Raw genomic sequence first — 19,053 nt, forward strand, 5'->3', positions numbered from 1 at the left:
TTATAACGTTCGTACACGATCTTTCTATATATGGCTATATATCCCATTTATGAAAAATCAGAGGCATTGAATATGTTCAAATAATATAAGATTGAAGTTAATAACTAACTCGATAAAAGAATCAAAAGTGTCAGATTTGATTGTGGTGGTGAATAATATGGCAGATATGACAGTTCAGGTGAACAACGTCTAGGACCATTTGCTAAATTCCTAGAGAAATGTGATATTGTCCCTTAATACACCATGCTGGGTTCGACCACTATGAACGGTGTAGTTGAAAGACGAAACAGGACGCTTAAACACATTGTGAGGAGCATGATTAGTCATTTTACCTTGCCAAAATCACTCTAGGGAGAAGTACTTAAGATTGCAACATATATCCTTAATAGATGTCTAACTAAAGCAACTGTCAAAACTCCTTATGAACTTTGGACACACAAGAAGCCTAGTTTAAAGACCTTCATGTTTGGGGTTGTCTAGTTGAAGCAATGCCTTATAAGCCTAATGAAAAGAAACTAGACTCGAGAATGATGAGTTGCTATTTTATTAGATATTATAAAAGATCTAGGAGGTACAAGTTTTATAATCCCACGACTAAGTCAATTTTTGAGACAGGAAATGCCCATCTCTTTGAGGATGTTGAGTTTGCAAAGGGGGGAAAGGGGGAGATACAGTTAAGGACTTTGTCTCTGAAGAGAAATACATTAATGTTCCTAAAGGTGTTATTGGCATTGATCAGGATCCTATTCATGACTTTTTTCAAGGCACAACAAATCAAGACAATCTTGGAGAATTTTCCTTTCAAAAAACTATTCTAGAAGAACAAACTCAAGCACCTCAAGAACCTATGCCATTAAGGAGATCCATTAGAGAGAGGAGAAGTGCAGTGCCAGATGACTACATTGTATTGCTCTAAGAACATGAAGCAGACATAAGTGCAGTGCCAGATGACTATATCCGATTAACTTCCGTCAAGCTATGAAAAGTCTAACTCTCAAAAATGGATTGATGCCATGAATGAAGAGATAAAGTCCATAAAGAATAACAACGTATGAAACCTTGTCTCGTTGCTAGAAGGAGCGAAATCTATTGGCTACAAATGGACATTTATGACCAACAAGAATTTGAGAGGCAACATAGAGAGATATAAGACTCACCTAGTTGCAAAAGGCTTTACACAGAAAGAAGGCATCGACTAGAGACTTTCTCTCTGGTATCTTTGAAAGACTCTTTCAGGATTATAATAGCATTAGTGGCACAATTCAATATTGAGTTATATCAGATGGATGTGAAGATGACATTCTCAATGGTGACATTGATAAGATGATTTATATGGTGCAACTAGCAAACTTTGTGTTTGGAGAACCAAAGAATATGGTTTTCAAACTTAAAAAAATGCATCTGTGGGCTTGAGCAAGCATCTTGACAATGGTATTTCAAGTTTCATCAAGTGATCATCTCATTCGGTTTTGAGATGAATTTGGTCGATAATTGCATATACCATAAGTTATATGGGAGTAAAATACATTCTTATGGTTTTATATGTTGATAACATCTTGTTTGCTAGAAACAATATAGGCTTATTGCACGAAACCAAGAGATATCTAGCTAAGAATTTTGAGACAAAAATGTTTAGTGACGCATATTTTATGTTAGGCATTAAAAATACACTAGGATCATTCTCGAGGTATTCTTGGACTATCACAAAAGAGCTATATTGAAAAGATTCTTAAAAGATATAGCATGCAAGATGGCAAATCAGGCGACATCCTTATGGCTAAAAGAGACAAGTTTAGTCTCAATCAATGCCTTAAGAATGATTTTGAGAAAAAGGAATTATAGAAGATTTTCTATGCCGCGGTAATAAGGAGTCTAATCTATGCTCATGTTTGTACGCAATCTGATATCACATACGTTATTGGAATGTCGACTAGATATTTAAGCAACCTAGGAATGGACCATTGAAAAGTAGCCAAATGGGTCTTGCAGTACTTACGGAGAACGAAAGACTATATGCTCACATATTGTAGGTCGAATAAGCTTGAGATCATTTGGTATACCAACTCTAATTTTGCTGGATGCTAAGACAGTATGAGATACACCTCGTGCTATATATATCTTCTAACTGGAGGTTCTATCTCCTAGAAGAGTACTAACTAGTTTCTCATTGCGTTTTCTATTATAGTAGCAGAGTTTGTAGCATTTAGTGAGGTGTCCAATCATGGAATATGACTACGAAATTTTATCACAGGGCTGCACAAAGTTATTTTATGACAATAAATCAACAATTATGTATTCCAAAAACAATAGGAGCTTGACATAGTCGAAGCATATAGACGTTAAATTTCTAGTTATTAAAGAAAGAGTTCAGAGTGGATAGTTGTCTATAGAGCACATCGAAACAAACACCATGACTGTGGATCCGCTTAGTAAAGGATTGCCAATCGGATGACATGATATTCAAATTTAGTAGGAGTTTGTAACTTTAGATGCTAATATATTATATACATATTTTCAATTATTTCAGTTATGGTATTTTGAGGTTGTCTTCTGCAGAAATAAAGTTCTAGCTTATTCATACTCTAATTTTAGTATGATTTGATCTCACTAAAGTTTAATGATAGACCACTAGAAAATAGACATGTTAAGATCACATTATATGAAATTTCCATGCTACATATCCAAATCATGATCCATGTCTTTTAATTGTGTCAGCATATGTGATCATTGATATGTCAAATTATGAAAGATGTAACAGATATCACCTTGATCCTATATTGGTATAGTTGATGACCGAATTGGTTATATATTATTCAGATATCACAGTAAAGTTGAGCTCATACAGTTATGTTGGTAATGTATAATTATAAGGTTATATATAAAGCCTAGGTGGGAGGTTTTTGGATCCTTAATCCAACATTGGGCTTACAATTTGGGAACCACGCCCATCGATTTGGGAGTCACGCCTGATGACTTTGCATTTGTAGAGACTTCCCTCTAACCGTTTTTAAGAGATAATTTACTACTTCAGGTCAATTTGGTAATTTTGTGCTTCTGGGTACTTTTGATTAGAAATTCACAGCTTGGGGGTGCAATCTGACTCAATTAATGTCCTTCGGAAGCTATTTTGGTATTTGGCACGCTCAAGGACTAAAATGTAATTTTTGATGGGTTAGAGACCAAACTCGTAATATTTCAACAATTTCTGCCTTGGGATGCAAACTAGTCCTCCATGTATCTCTTAGGAGCTCGTGTTGGATTTTAGTTTATTTAGAGACCAAAACATAATTTCAAATGGCCAGGGGCCTAAATGACACTTTTACCCTCTTTAAGGCTTATATATACCCTTATACCCATCCATAAATCACTTTATTTCATTTTCCCCTTTGCTTTCTCTCAAACCTTCTTTCGTTTTTTCTTCGATTTCTCAATCAATTTTTAGCCAAATTTTATGAAACTAGTCTTAAAATGGCAATCTCCTTCTCTAGATTCTTCGGGCGTACTCTAATTGAACCCAACTGGGAGTTCTCACCATAAATTTCCCGCCATAATGACTTAGGGCTTGTAAAAGGAGAGGAAATTCCTTTCTTGGTGAAATTAAACACATATCGGGCATTCTCGGCCATGCGAGAGGTATTTCTTTAGCTTTGAGATTTGTTTCTTATCACTTACATACTAGATACACGTGTTATTTGTTCAAAATGCATGATAAATTTATGAAGAAGTCAAAAACATTGCCTGCCCTAACCCACAAAACCGATCAACTTTGTGCAGTGCTAATACGGTTCTATATTGAGCCGATCGGCTTTGCATAGTCCGAATTGACCGTGCACGAGCTGAAATAGGATTGTTAGGGCATTTTAACATAAATCATCAATAAATAAATAATATACTTACCTATTTAGAGTCTGTTTGTGCATGAATTGAGTTTTATACATGTGTCTACACCTTTTCAGAGTGACGTTGTATCGATTCGGTTCATTGAAAACTTTTATAGAGCTTGTGAGTTATTTGATGAGCTCCCTAATTATGTCTAGGCTAGGATTGGTGACACCAGCTTTCATCAGTTTGTGGCTACACTTCCATCGGTTATTGAGAGGATGGATCATACCTCTGTATATGTGCTTATCAAGAGATGGATGAATACTACTCACACCTTTCACCCCATGGCTCGTGAATTGACACTGTCTCCTCTCTCTTTTGCTGCCATCACAGGGATCAACTTCATGGGTATCTCTGTGCCTTTTAACAATGCGTTTCACGACTAGTGTTTTGACGTTTGAGAGCGTTATATCATAGACTTATTGGAGTTCTTACCGGCATGCAAGAACACCCACTGCATTGCTTACCAGAGCATTGCTCTCCATTATAACGGCTTCATGCCTCGAAAGGCTCGAGAGGTAGATTAATTGGCCCAAGCCTTCCTAGTATATCTTTTTCGGACCACTTTGTTTAGTGACTCCGGAAATTCATTGAACTTCCATTATCTAGCCCCTTTACAGGATTTGGACTAGGCTTTCTCCTACAATAAGGGGTTTGTGGCTCTCATTTATCTGTACCATAAGATGGACATTACCGTATGCAGGAGTAAGAGGATCTACAACTTTTGGCATGTCGTACACGTAAGTTCTGCTCTATCTTTATTTTTGCCCCTTCCTCTTGTATTTGCATCATGACTACTGATTTTTGTTTCACAGGTCTGGGGCTTTGGAGATTGGCCTTCTAGTGGGCTCACAATCCATCTGTATGTCACGGCCCTTCCCTCGCTTGAGTCGTTGGGGCTCGAGCAGGGGTGTCCCATTAGAGTGGGCCTAGATTCACGTGCACTGCATATGGATCGACTCCTTAACCTGGGACAAGGTAAACAAAAATTTACTAATCATATTTACAATTAATCTATAAAATTACTTACCTTTCCGGTTTATAGATTCAGAGTGATTGGCTGGGGGAATGTTGTCACTGGGACCCCTACATGCTCTTCGCTACTAGCCTTAAGCATAGGAGAATTCTATTAGTCATACTTGCCTATCGAGCGTGGTATCTAGGCGAGAGAATTTATAGGTGGGAGCGAGGCCCTAACAGACATTGAGTTCCCTTGCCTCCACCTCTCTCTATATTCTGGATGGTGGATCGTGCTGGGGAAGAGCTAGCAACATGCTTAGTGGGATATGACGAGCCTGAGGATCTCACTATCTTGTCCTAGAGGACGACCTATGCTCCTTTTATTCCTCAGGGACTTTTTTGATATACTCCAAATCCTTTATCTCTATATATTTTTCCTTTTTACCCAACCATTTTATTTACAGTTCATCTATCGTGCCCCTGCTGGTCTTAAGCTAACCAAGGGCAAATCTGCCCGATGCTCTAGGCCCTCCCACATCTCAGGTTCTTCTATTAGTGCTGCCTCTGAAGCACCTCCTATGGTCACGCCCCAAACATGATTTCGTGGAGTGCTCCATTTCTCTCTGATTCGATGGTCTCATATTGTAGTCCTCATGGTGCAATAGAACACCGGCTTACCATGGAGCACTATCTCTCGCTAGAGTTTACTCCGAGTACTTGTACACATGTAAGTAACATTCTCCTTTGTGTTTTCACATCTCTTTTCCTTAAAAAGTTAGTAACACATAATGATAATCACACAGGTTTAGAGAGACCAATTTGAGCATGTACACTAATTGGTCGGCGCTGCGAGGAGGTAATTTTTTATCCTTGGTGAGGATTGGCAGGTAAGATTAGAAAATGTTTTCTAAAATGCAGTATGTATGCATGTATATTAACTAATCTCCTTTGGATTTTCCATAAAGAGACCATGAGAGTTTGGAAGGGTAGGTGGACGACTAGCAGTGTCAGATTGACACTCAGCAATACAGGATCGACACTCTGATGCTTCAGTTGTCTACCTTGCGGACTCAAGGAATGGAGACCGATTCGGACAATAGGATGGGGGATTCGAGAGAGAACCTTGGCTTTTGATTTTTATGTCACTGCTTGTGCTTCTGCTCTTTTGTAAACTTTGGATTCTTTTTTAGAGATATATAAAATCATGTGCTTTTGGTGTTTAAATCCTTCTTTGCACTTAATTCCTTCTACATATTGCATACTTCCAACTTACACACGATAGGGATTGAGGAAATGCTTTGAAAAGCCTTTAAAAAGCTAAAAACATACATGATGACGTCACACTGTTGATCGACTATGTGCTAAGCCGATTCAGCTCTGCACACAGCCGATCGGCTATGCACTCAGCTAATTCGGCTATGAGGTTGCAGAGTCTGAATTTTACTATGGTTTTTGGCCTATAAATACACATGCACCCCTCACACTTCCCCATACTTGATTTTCATCTCCAAAGTCAAAAAACATGTGTGTCAAAAGCCTACAAACTCTTCTCAAAATCCTAACAGGTGATGATTGGATCAAACTTGTGAAATTTCATTTTTCATCCTTTAAAGCCATGCAACACACCAAGCTCGATTATAGGTTTCTTCATTTTGCTGTTAACTTTTATGTCCAAGAGACCATGTTTTTAGATTCAATAGGCAGGAACTCTACCCTATGATTGAGGAGTTCTCTATCATTCTCGGACGCCCTATGGATTCTACTAATCTGATTGGTCTACCAAAGCTTGACGATCTCTTTCCTGGCAGATTGGTAGAGCTATTTGACATACCCCCAGCTGAAGTTCTTTCCCATTTTGTTAGTGAGCATATTATCCTTACTTTTCTAATCTCTTGTCATGAGAAGAAAGAAAGAGGGATGTCTACTTAGATTCAAATACTGGGCTTTTGCCTTTATGCCCAATTTTTGCTAATTTCACCTTAGGGAGGGGGAGATATCAGGATTACTGGCATTATTGATTAAGTGGAGCATAGAGCAAATCCCATACCTACCATCCTAGCTTAAACCATCATTGGGTTAGACATGTATAAAACCCATCAATAATTTGGAGGCAGCCTCATTCCCTTACTAGTCTACAACCAAATCTCTTTTTTTTTTTTTTACTTTTTCTACTTTAACTTTTATTTAAGCCGTTCTTTTGGGTTTTCAACTTAGCTTTCTTTTCTATTTTCTTTATTTATTTCTTTTTATTTCTTTTTCTTTTTACAGATTTGGTTGCACGAAAAGCTCTAGATACTGACCATCCCAAGGAACGTCGATAAATACGAGTCGAAGCACGTGCAAGTTTGATCGGTTGTTACCCCGTGGGACCATGATGGCTGGATTTTTTGGATAAAGGGCATCCCAGATACGCTTATTCATTGGTCCTGTCCTTGGTGGAGAATCAAGCATCTCTTGGATTTGCGAGGTTCAAGAGGACTTGAGAGCTGGTAGCTGATTCTAAAGATGCAGATGCAAATGCAAAGAGAAGAAAATGAAAAATATGTTTCTTTTTTTTTTAGATCTCATTCATTTTGCTTAGTATTTTAGTTTAATTTTTCTTTTTAGTTAGTGTGTAAAGTAATAAATAGACATATTATGCATTTGATAAGAATTCCAAACATTTTATTCATTTAATGGAGGCCTAAATGGGGATGTTTTGATTTCTCATGATATAAACCCTATCATCAGCCAGTCTTTTTAGATTTTCTAACTGATTATTTTCTTTTATTGCACTGATTTTTGCCTGATCTGCCCTTTTTGGATTTTTCAGTCAATAGGCTATCTTTATATTTTATCTTTTTATACATAGTATTTCTAGAGACGATCTAGGTTGATTGGCCAGGGGAACTCATTTCCCTCCAAATCTGAGATCTCAGTAGCACCTTTTGGCTGGATTTCTTTACTAAGTACGGGCCTTCCCAATTAGATTTGGACTTTCTTCTTAGGTCAAATACAATAAGTCTTGTGTGTATCAATACTAGATCTCGAGCTCTGATCTTCCCTGGCTTCAATTTCATATTGGATGCCCTAGCTATCCATTTCTGGTATAACTGCATGTGATATAGGGCTTTCATCCTTCTTTTATAGACCAAAGCCAATTGTTGATACCTCTGCTCAGCCCATTGGTACTCTGGTATTCCCGCCTCCAATAAAACTCTCAAAGGCTTCAGCTCCAACTCAACTATAAGACTGCTTCAATCCCATAAACTAAAGAGTATGGGGTCTGCCCGGTTGATGTTCGCTCAATTATTTGATATCCCCAAAGTGCAAAGGTAATCGAAATAACCAATCCTTGTGATTCCATACCATCTTTGAGAGAATCTTTTTTAAGTTCTTGTTAGCCACTTCATTGCTACATTTGCTTGAGGTTTGTACGGAGAAGACTTGTGAGGCTCAGTATTCTGCTCATAAGTATATTGTTTCACCCATGAACTGCATCCCATATCTGTCACAACATAATGTCGGATTCCACATCTGCAGATCAGGCTCCTTTCTATATACTTTGCCATTTGTCTTGCCACCACGATAGTTAATGACTCAGCCTCAACCTATTTGGAGAAATAGTCGATCACTATTATTATGTATTTGTAACCATTCGAAGGAGGTTTTATCTTTCCAATGATGTCAACTCCCTAAGCTACAAAAGGTGATAGAGATGTCAAGCTATGTAACTCAGTCGAAGGTACATAACTTAGGTCACTATAAAGCCGACACTCATGGCATTTCCTTACCAGAGTCTTTTTCCATCATTATCCAGTAATAGTCTTGACATATAATTTTTCTGGTTAACACTATGTCGTTCATATAAGGCCCGCACACTCCTTTATGCATTTCTTCCATCACTACTTGCTCTTTCGCCTTAGTGATACATCAAAGCTAGATACTTGAAGCCATTCTTTTGAACAATACTCCTTCATGGCTGAGGTAACTTCTAGCCCATATTCGCAGTGCATATCTTTCCTTTGTACACCTTGTTTTCTACAAACCTTTTCAAGTTGTAAAACCATGAATTCTCTTCTAGTCCCATTTGAACTTGCATGACCCAATTTGCTTAAAAGCAGGGTGCTCCTAACTTCATGATCACCAACGCTTCATTGGAAGTTATGAAGGGTTGTCCCACATTGACGATAGGGTAGCTAGTGCATCATCATTTGATTCTCATATCGTAAAGTGTATAAATAAAAACTTAAAAAAATTATAAACCAGAGTCCTGAGGTAATTGATATATGGTTTTAATCTTTCCTTTTTCACATCCTATTCCTCGATGGCTTGTTGGATCACTAGCATGGAATCCACATAGACCATTAGTTGATTCGCTCTTGCTACCATGGCTTCTTCTAATCCAAATAAACATGCTTCATACTCCACCATGTTATTAGTCACTTTGAGATCCAATCTCGTAGCCATCGATAGCATTTCTCCTTCTGGCATAATCAAAAAAACCCCTAGCCCTACACCTCTTGCATTTATAGGTCCATCAAAGTACATCTACCATTCTTGAATCTCAATTGCCCCATATTCTTGTTAGGAAACTCTAGATTCCAAGGGTCATCCTCTTTAATCACACTCTGAGCCAAGAACTCTGCTACATCCCTACCGTTGACTATTTTCTCGATGATGTACTTGATGGTAAATTCTATTAGGAGTACTAACCATCTGGCCGGCTTTCCCACAAGAGGCGGAGGTCCAAATAGGTAGTTCAACGGGTCTATTTTTAAAATTTCCTACACCCTATATGACTAGAAATAATGTCTCAACTTCCTCGTAGCTCATATCATGGCTAGACACATCTTCTGTACGAGGTTATACTTCGACTCATAAGGTAGTAACTTCTTACTGAGATAATAAACTGCATGTTCCATATCGTTGGGTCCACATTTACCATCCCACATATGGCTTCCTCTTCTAAGGCCAAGTATAGAATCAACAGTTTTTCATCCTTCGGCGGCTTTAGTACTGGTAGCTTCACTGGATACTCTTTAATCTTGTCAAAGGCTTTCTGACAGTGTTCATCCCATACAATGGGTTGTGTTTTCTCAAGAGTTTGAAGATAGGATCACAAACTATTATGAGCTTGAAAATGAACCTTTTGATGTATTGTAGACGTCCTAAGAATCCTCTGACCTTTTTCTCTATTTTTAGCGCTAGCATTTCTTGAATAGCCTTTATCTTGTATGGATCAATCTCTATTCCCCGTTGGCTTACTATGTGCCCTAGAAGCTTTCTTGACGTTATCCCGAATATGCTCTTTTTTGAATTTAGCCTTAAGTTACCTTTCCACTTGTCTTAAGAACTTATCAAGAGCCTAGAGATGCCCTTCCCTTGTCTTGGACTTCACCATCATATCATCTACACACACCTTTACCTCATTGTGTATCATGTTATGAAACAAGGTGGTGGCTACTTTTGATAAACTGCCTCCGCATTCTTTAATCCAAAAGGCATAACCTTATAGTAGTATGTCCCCTGCTGGGTGATGAACAAGGTTTCAGCTTGTCTACTACTGCTATCATGATCTAGTTATATCTGGGGAAACCATCGGTAAAAGTGTACATATCACTCGAAGCTACGCTATTAGCTATGACATATATATGAGGAAGAGGAAAATCATCCTTTTGGCATGTCTTGTTTAGATCCTAATAATCCACACACATTCTTACTTTACCATCCTTCTTCAGGATCGGGACGATGTTTGCCAACCATTTGGGATAGTCGACCATGTCGAGGAAATTAGCTTTTACTTGTTTAGCAACTTCTTTCTAAATCTTCTCTACCCATTTTGGCCTTAGCCTCCTCATTTTCTGCTTGATTGGCTTGACGTGCAGATAGGTTAGGATATGGTGCTCCACTATCTTTCTATTTAACCCTAGCATGTCATCGTAGGACCAAGCAAATACCTATTTCCTTTTTTCCATTACTTTCTCTAGTTTTCTCATTTCTTCAGGAGTTATATCATGAGTTATCACAATGTTCCTTAGATTTTTATTTGTGTCTAAATTAAATGAGTCAATTTGTATAGAATTGATGTCAAACAGACACATTTCATGGTTATCAAAATGCATTATACCATAAAAAAAACATCACACAAGTAAGCAAAATAATCGTTCATATCATTGAACTTTGAAATAAAAGAAACATCATCCTCATAAAGATTGGACGTTATTACATCATCATAGAATATATCAATGATTTGCCCCTCTAACAGGGCAGCTAGCTCTTGTTGATTTAGCTTCTTAAGTGGAACGACAAATTCTTCTAGCTTTAAATCCTCAACCTTGGTGGTAATCTTCCTATAAACTTACTTAATGCTCAATTTGACCATCATGTTGACAATCAGATTCTTGAATATCTCGATCCTAGCACCTCAATCCCAGCTCTTGTAACAGGTTCAGGCTCCCCAAAGTAAGTCTTGTACTCTTGGACAAATATGTCTTTTGGAGTCTTATCCTTTGGCTTGCCCACTTCTTCATCTTCATGCTAACCCAACCCATGCCGAGTTTTCTAACCTTTAAAGTCTGACAACTCTGCAATACCCTGCTAATTCTTTCCTAGCCCTATTTCAAGCATGAAATCCATCTTGATGAACATGTTGGATACTTTAGGATCTATATAGTCGACGTAGAGTACAACGAATTAGAATTCAGTAGGGGCTTCTAGCTCATTCGCAGCTTCCTAAATAGCTGAAACAACCCTACCACCTTCATCGTTAATGGTCACTATTTTGCCTTCATGAGGGAACTTCACCTTCTGATGTATAGTGGAAGGCACTTGTCACGACCCCACCCGTGGGCCCGTGACCGGCACTAGGGAATGGGTAGGCTTAAGGCCACCGAAACCCGTAGTAAGCCTGACACTCACTGATTTAAACAAATCTCAACTCAAATTTATATTATTAAAACCATAAATTATCTTAATAGTTACACTTTACAAAATTACTTGATCTACCCGGAAAATACTAGGCGAGACCAAGCTCGGAAAATTTACAAGCGATACATATACTAATTACTATCACGGAGAATCTAAGATTTACCATTTTACATACCAAATCAAATACTTCACCCGATGATGAAGGAGTCGGGTTCGAATAAGAGTCGCGAGAGAACTAAGTCCGAATCGAAAACAATAAATGGAGTATGGGTCTAGAGTGAGTTAAAATCATACATCTAAAACAGTTTCAAATATCTCAATGTCACATTCATTTAATTTTAAAATAATTAATAAATCACGCGAACCATACGTGTCATGTTAAAACATATGTGTCATGCCATGCTTAAACAAAATTTATTCCACATGCAACGGGACAGAGTACTTGGTGAGAACTCTAATCCCAACTCTAAAATCTCGATTATTTCAACACTTATGTCTCAACTAACCTCAACTCTATCATCTCAAACCTCTCATTCCAATAGAATTTGGCGCCCCAGAGAGCAAAGCTCGACCAGGGACCTTACCTCCAGTCCGGTCACTTAACTCTCGGCCTTAGCCTTTTGGCTCTCTTATCCAATAAGGTGGCCGAGAGCAAAGCTCGACCCGGGGACCTTACCTCCGGTCACTTAAGTATCCAAATAAGAAATCTAATAGCCATTCGACTCTCTTAATCCAATAAGATCGGGCGCCCCGAGAGCAAAGCTCGACCAGGGACCTTACCTCCACCGGTCACTTAAATATCCAAATAAGCCGGCCTTGAGAGCAATGCTCGACCGGGGACCTTACTCGGCAACCACACTCTACTAAGCCCGAGAGCGATGCTCGACGGTAGTCCTAATCTTTCTTTCTCAAAATTTTTACCTCTTTACCTTTTTCTTATCTCTCTCATATTATATTGGACACTCATCCAACTCCTATGTTCTCGTCCCATCCCGAGTCATCATGCAATATTAAAATTGGTAATAAAGGAAAAACATATTTAAATAGTAACTAAAAGCATCATGCAAATGATAATAATAATAATTGAATGAAAAATTGAAATTGCAAATAAATATTCTCAGTAGCAAATCAAATTTTATGCATGACACGTGCGTAAATGATATATGACTTTAACTCACAGAATTAGGCGACCTCCTAGCTCAGCTTAGGTGTCTCGGTAGGAGCGAGCCAATGCATGATCATCTAATCACGGAAAACAATTTATCAAAACGATGAAACAATTCTGATAGATCCTAGGTCTAGATTCCCAGGGTGACTGTCTAAGAATCTCGACTCGGGAGAATTCTACCGAAAATCCGGCAGAACCTCCCCTACAACACGAACATTACCCCCCGTAAAGACGGGTCCAGGACCTGCCAGAAAAACACTCCAAATACTTACAATTAAAACAACGGGAGTCGGGTCCCCAAACTTCACTATTTCCCGACTCCGCCACACAGCACAAAACACAAGGCAGGCAACTGACAGACAATTATTTTTTGACCCACAAATACCATCAAATACACAATATAAACCAAAAGACACAATTAAACTAAGAATTTCTAAAAAATGACGGGCTAAAGAAAATTACCAAGGCTTTGCCGCTTCGGTCGACTACGCCTCCGTAGTCCGATCGACGATCCAACACACCATTGGACTCACAACGACGCTACCGATGACGATCCCGATTTTGATTTTCCGATCCGACACCCGACCATCCGGAGAAATTTGCGGACGATCTCGACCGTCGATTCACAAACGAAGCCCGATCGCCACGAAGCCGGTGCCATCGCGAAGCTTGAGCCGAGAGTCGGGATACATCCTCCGATCGTCCTCCTCCACGGATCTCGCCGGAAAAGTCAAAACGCCGCCACCATTTTCTCTCTCCACCGGATCTTCCGTTTTAGGCCACCATCGCGCCGCCTGCTACTAAAAGAAAGCTCGTAGAGAGCCGATCGCCACCCAACTCCAACTCGGCCAACAACGCCGGAACGGCCGGAAGCACGCTGAAGCCGCCACACGATTCCGCCGCTAGCGCGCATTGCGCTGCCGCCAAGACGCCCGCTCCACGCCCACGCCCGACGGCCGCCGCAACTTCCCCTTCTCTCTCTTCCGGCCGCACTCTCTCTCTCCTCCTTTCTTCTTCCCTAGACTTCTTTTTCTTTCAATATCGACATTAGGCCCCCGAACTTTTCCTTATTACAATTTGGTCCCTCAACTTCCTTAATTACTTACAATTTCATCCTGCGAATTTAAATTTGACCCCCAAACTTCTTTTTAGCCTATCAATTAAGCCCTTAACTATTTAATTTGGGCCAAATTAGAATTCGAAAATACACAATTACAAAAATACCCCCATATATTTATTTACGAAAATACCAAACTCACAAATTTCCATTAAAACCCCATAAAAATAAAATTATACTTTCAATCCTTATTCCAAAATAAATTTCCAATTTAGTCCTAACACACAATTAAATTAAATAATCAATTTTTTCCAAAATTCTTTTATAAACACATCCTTTACAATTCTACCATAATTTTCCAATATATAATTTTACTTATATAAATATGCATTTGGAAAAATTTGAATAACCAAAATATAATCATTTTAAATTAAACCCAATAATAATGAGGCTAAAATTAACTTAAATAAAAACTCATTATTAAATATATAAAAATTCCGGGTGTTACAGCACTCCTCCTAGGGCATGGAACCATGGCCTACCCAATAACAGTGCAAAAGTTATTAGGATGTCCAAGATAATGACTTCCACCCAAGATTCGATGGAACCCATCCTTACAAGTGTTGAGAATGTTTCTTTCATGCCTCTCTTTATTTCATGATAGGCTCTTATCGACTTATCTGATGGCCTCAGATCTTTCGATGACCAATCATCTACTATCACACATGGGGTCCTTTTCCTTTTAACTTATGCTGCTATATAAAGAGCCTTGTTATGGTCTTTTTCCTGAAGTGGTAAGTCTTCATCCGAGAAAGTGATCATCCTAGTGGTTTTGTCAGTTACCGTTTTGATCATTTTCTCAAGAGTAGTTGTTGTGCTAATGCTTATATCGGTCAAGGCCTAGACTAGAGCCTTTTTTTATGATATGATGAGTGCATCAGTAGCTCCCATAAGTCGGTTGTGGGTGGCAATCTCAGGCACGCACCCAAGTGTATTTAGCAACTGTGAAACTACAAGGCTTTTCAACCTAATCAGGAACACGCTAACTAGTCACTGAGACTAGCGCGAAGATAGGAGTCACCACCCGGGTAATTCACCGAGACAACTTTACTAATGAGTGATGTTTCTCACATTCTATAAGGAAGCTTACGCCACAAATCCAGAGATGGATCCAAAAGCCAACTTCCTTATTTGTGCATCTTAGTCTTTAATTTTATTGTTTACCAAATCATTCCTTATAAACACAACAGTTCATATACAAGCATACCAAACAACACATATAGTTTACTTAAAGTCTAGCCTCTTTTTATCGAGTCTCACTAATGTTAAGATTATTAGCCTAACTTACTAGTTAATTATGTACAAGTTTCTAATACTCTAGCCCAATTATAAGTTATGTTTTACCAAGCCTTTAATCCTAAATGGACTACTTATTATGATAAGACCCAATTGTATGAACCTAAGTCTAATATGGACCAATCCTAACTAAGACATGGTAAGGCCTACTAAATCTACATTGATTTTAGAACTTAAGCCTAATTAACATTGATTAACCTAATGGACCACAGTTTTCATGTTAGGTTCAATTTAAACCTAAAGTCTATATGTCTCATTTTAATTAAGTAGTCATGTTATAGTTATTTGACACATATTAAACTAAAAGTAAATAAAAATAAAGTGTAGAAAGTAAACCTAGCTATTACAATCCGGCCTACAACTAAAAATTATAAAGATAAGTCCTAAAACTAAGTTATAGTACATAAAATTGCCAAAAATACATAAAAACTCGTAAAAGCAAAATCTGAAAATCAGGGCTAAGGGGAGCTAAGTCGATCGGCTATAGTCATAGAGCTAATTGGCTTAACACAAAGCCAATTGGCTCTGCATTGAGCCGATCAGCTCTGGGGCTTTTCTAGGCTGGTTTTTTCAATTTTTTTACAATTCTCATGTCCTAAAGCCAATTTCACATGCGCAGAAAAAAAAAATTAATTAGAACATGAAAAAAATAAGATAAGAGATATAAATAATAGCATATTAAATTAAAAACCCTAAAAAGTCATGCAAACCTAAAAGTGTAGACATACAGTGAACAAACATGGTAGATTTCATATTTTAGTTATATAATCCTAATAAACTAATCTGATGACATAACTGTGAAGAAAATGCAAAACTAATCATAATATCCTAATCATTTGACCTATCATATTTAAAATCCAAAGGTAGACATATTATCATATTCAAAATCCTAATGTTATTGTTATCATATTCAAACCTAATAAAATCAACAACATATTAATTTATAAGAAATTCTAATCTAATCACATCAAACATGAAAATAAGACACAAAAGAAACCCTAATCATGTTTCTAGAAATATAAAAGAATAAGAAAACCTGTTTAATGGGAGAGCGATGTTGATGATGATGGATGTTGGAAAATCCTCAAGTTGTCACCATGGTTGATTATTGTGTGAGTCCCAGGAGATGATGAAGCAGTTGAGTCAAAGATCGGTTGGGAATCCAGTGCTGGATGAGATATTGAAAGAGGTTCTATCATTTCAAAAGAGTTTCCAAATCTTGAGTTATTTCTTAGTGACCTTGCTCCTCAATTACCAGAAACACCTTCTACTTAAAAATAAACGTAGGTTTTCAATCATAGTATTCTGATCGATGTTATTGTTTTTTCTTTTATTTTTTTGGTTCCTCCTAACCCAAGTTCATCACTTTCAATTCATAGAGTTAGGATTCTAAGAAAATCCTAGAGGAACATATAGACTTCAATCTTATTTAAAACTCCTTTTAAAGAATCCAAAATTATTTACCAATATCCAATTAATCAAGTCTTTAAAATTTAAGTAGATATCATTACAATCTATTAATTATCGTCAGATACCTTCTAAAATCTGTATCTGAACATAAAAGTGTCAAAAAACGATGTCGAACTAAGAACAACCAAATCGATACTGTGTAGAGCCGATTGTCTCTATGATGAGCCGATGGGCTCTATGCTGAGCTGATTGGCTCTAAATAGGGGAAGTTTGTGAAAAGTTTGCAATTTAGTCCTCAAACTTGAGAAATTCATTGTTTTGACCCTCAACCATCATTTTTCTTCACAATTAACTCCAAATTGATTTTAAAAGGGTGATTTTGGTCGAATTAATCTCAACCCTAACCTCAGACTCTCCCGTCCTTCATCTCTCGAGATCTGAGAGGGTAGTAACTTTTCATCATATGGTTTTTCATAATTCCCTCAATAGGTAGATCCAAAAAATGGGTGCTGACATAGGTTGTCTTCTTTTCTTTCTTCAGCTGCTCTAGTAATCCATTATCCTCTTCAGGAGCTTTCTTGACTTGCTTTAGTTCTTGAATCCTCTTATCTTTACCCATTGACTCGACTTCTTTATCAGAGTCAACGTATGCCTAGATATCCTTTGCCATAATATCTTGGACCTCACACTAATCTCCAAAACTGTACCAGATGTCTATGGCTATGATCGATTTCTTTTTTCCTTCTTTTCAAACCTCCAGAAGACAAGGATCATAAGCTACTTCATTGTTTGTCCCCCAGCCACTTGGAATGGTAGACCTTAAAATTAAATTTGCCCGAGGGCTATCCTAATATATCTTCATATTTAGACTGAGGAAGTTGTCCAACCTATCATTCTCCATAATCAATTAATTCCTGAAATCTCATGCTTGAGACGGTTGCATTAGTCTATTACATGCCAGAAAGCCTAGTGATACTCACAATACTGACCATTGTGAGGTTTAGGACTACGTTTAGGCAACTAGGGTTAAAGTTTCCCACTCCATTTTAGGTGATAGTACACCACGGATAATGGTGCTCCCAGCTCGGTGAAGGTTCTTATAGGCATCTGGTTCGGTTTCTAGTTCTAGCTTAGCTCGGGGTATATCCTAGAAAGAATTCATGACCTCCTCTTCATTGAAGTCAGGAGTGATCATGGACACTTGATTGGTGGTAGTGTCTTATTGATGTTTAATAGGGGTTTCTTTTGGTACTAGGTTATTTTGGGTCGGTCAATTTTCCAGCATCAATAAGGTCTTGAATCTAATATTTCAACCAAATGTAATTGTTTGTTGGTTGGCTAGGTGCTTGGTGGAATTTATAGTAGGTGTTTGGTTTGTAGCCATGTGCATTTGGGTTTAGTGGGTATTTTAGGCTGGTTGGTTGAAGCATGCCATTATGCACTAACCTCTCAAAAATCTTTGAGAGAGGTTGCCTAAAATTGGAGGACTTCCTCAGTTTTTGGACATCATTCACTTCTAAAGTTCTACTTCCTCCAGCCTGATAATTCGGTCTTCCATCAGTTCAGACAGTTTTCCTTTTGTCATTCTCAGTCTCCTCAACTTGAAGCCCATCATCATACATCTCCATGAAAGACTTTGGGCCCATCATCTGAAGCCTTTCAACCTAACTAGGAAGAACATTTTGGACCACTGTACGAACTTGGTCTTTTTTAGAGCGCATGTTCTTCATCAACTTAGCCCACCTAGTCAAGAAATCAGAGAATGACGCATTTGGATTTTGTTTAGTAGACTTAAGATCTCTAATTGAGACTTCCAACTGAGCATTATAGTTATATTGTTTGACAAATGAATTATATAAATCACGTCATTCAGCTTTGGCAGATTTTTCTAGACCATGATACCAGTTCACAACAAGTCCTTCTAGTGAGAATACAAATAACTTAAAGATTTGGGTCCTACTCAGTTGTGTAGTTCCCATAATGGTGACGTATTACTTTAGATGAACCTTCAGACCACTAGTGCCATTAAACTTGTTCATCTCAGGCATTCTAAACTTTGCAGGTAGCTTTTCCTCACTAATCAACATTAACTCCTCAAAATCATAGGTCGGGTCCAACCCTTTAGTTTTCAGCATGTCATACATCTTGTCAAGCCTAGCACTTAAGCCACTTACTGCTTTATTAGTGGTAAGGGTTATTTCTCTTTTGGCTTAGTCTACCACATACTCGTCACAATCCTAGAAATTCCAGGGTACACCTCTTCTAGCAAGGTCTTCGGCATTAGCATTGGCAGCAGGAGCAGTCTCAGTTA

The sequence above is a fragment of the Ricinus communis genome, chromosome 7 (assembly GCF_019578655.1).
Source record: "Ricinus communis isolate WT05 ecotype wild-type chromosome 7, ASM1957865v1, whole genome shotgun sequence".
NCBI lineage: Eukaryota > Viridiplantae > Streptophyta > Magnoliopsida > Malpighiales > Euphorbiaceae > Ricinus > Ricinus communis.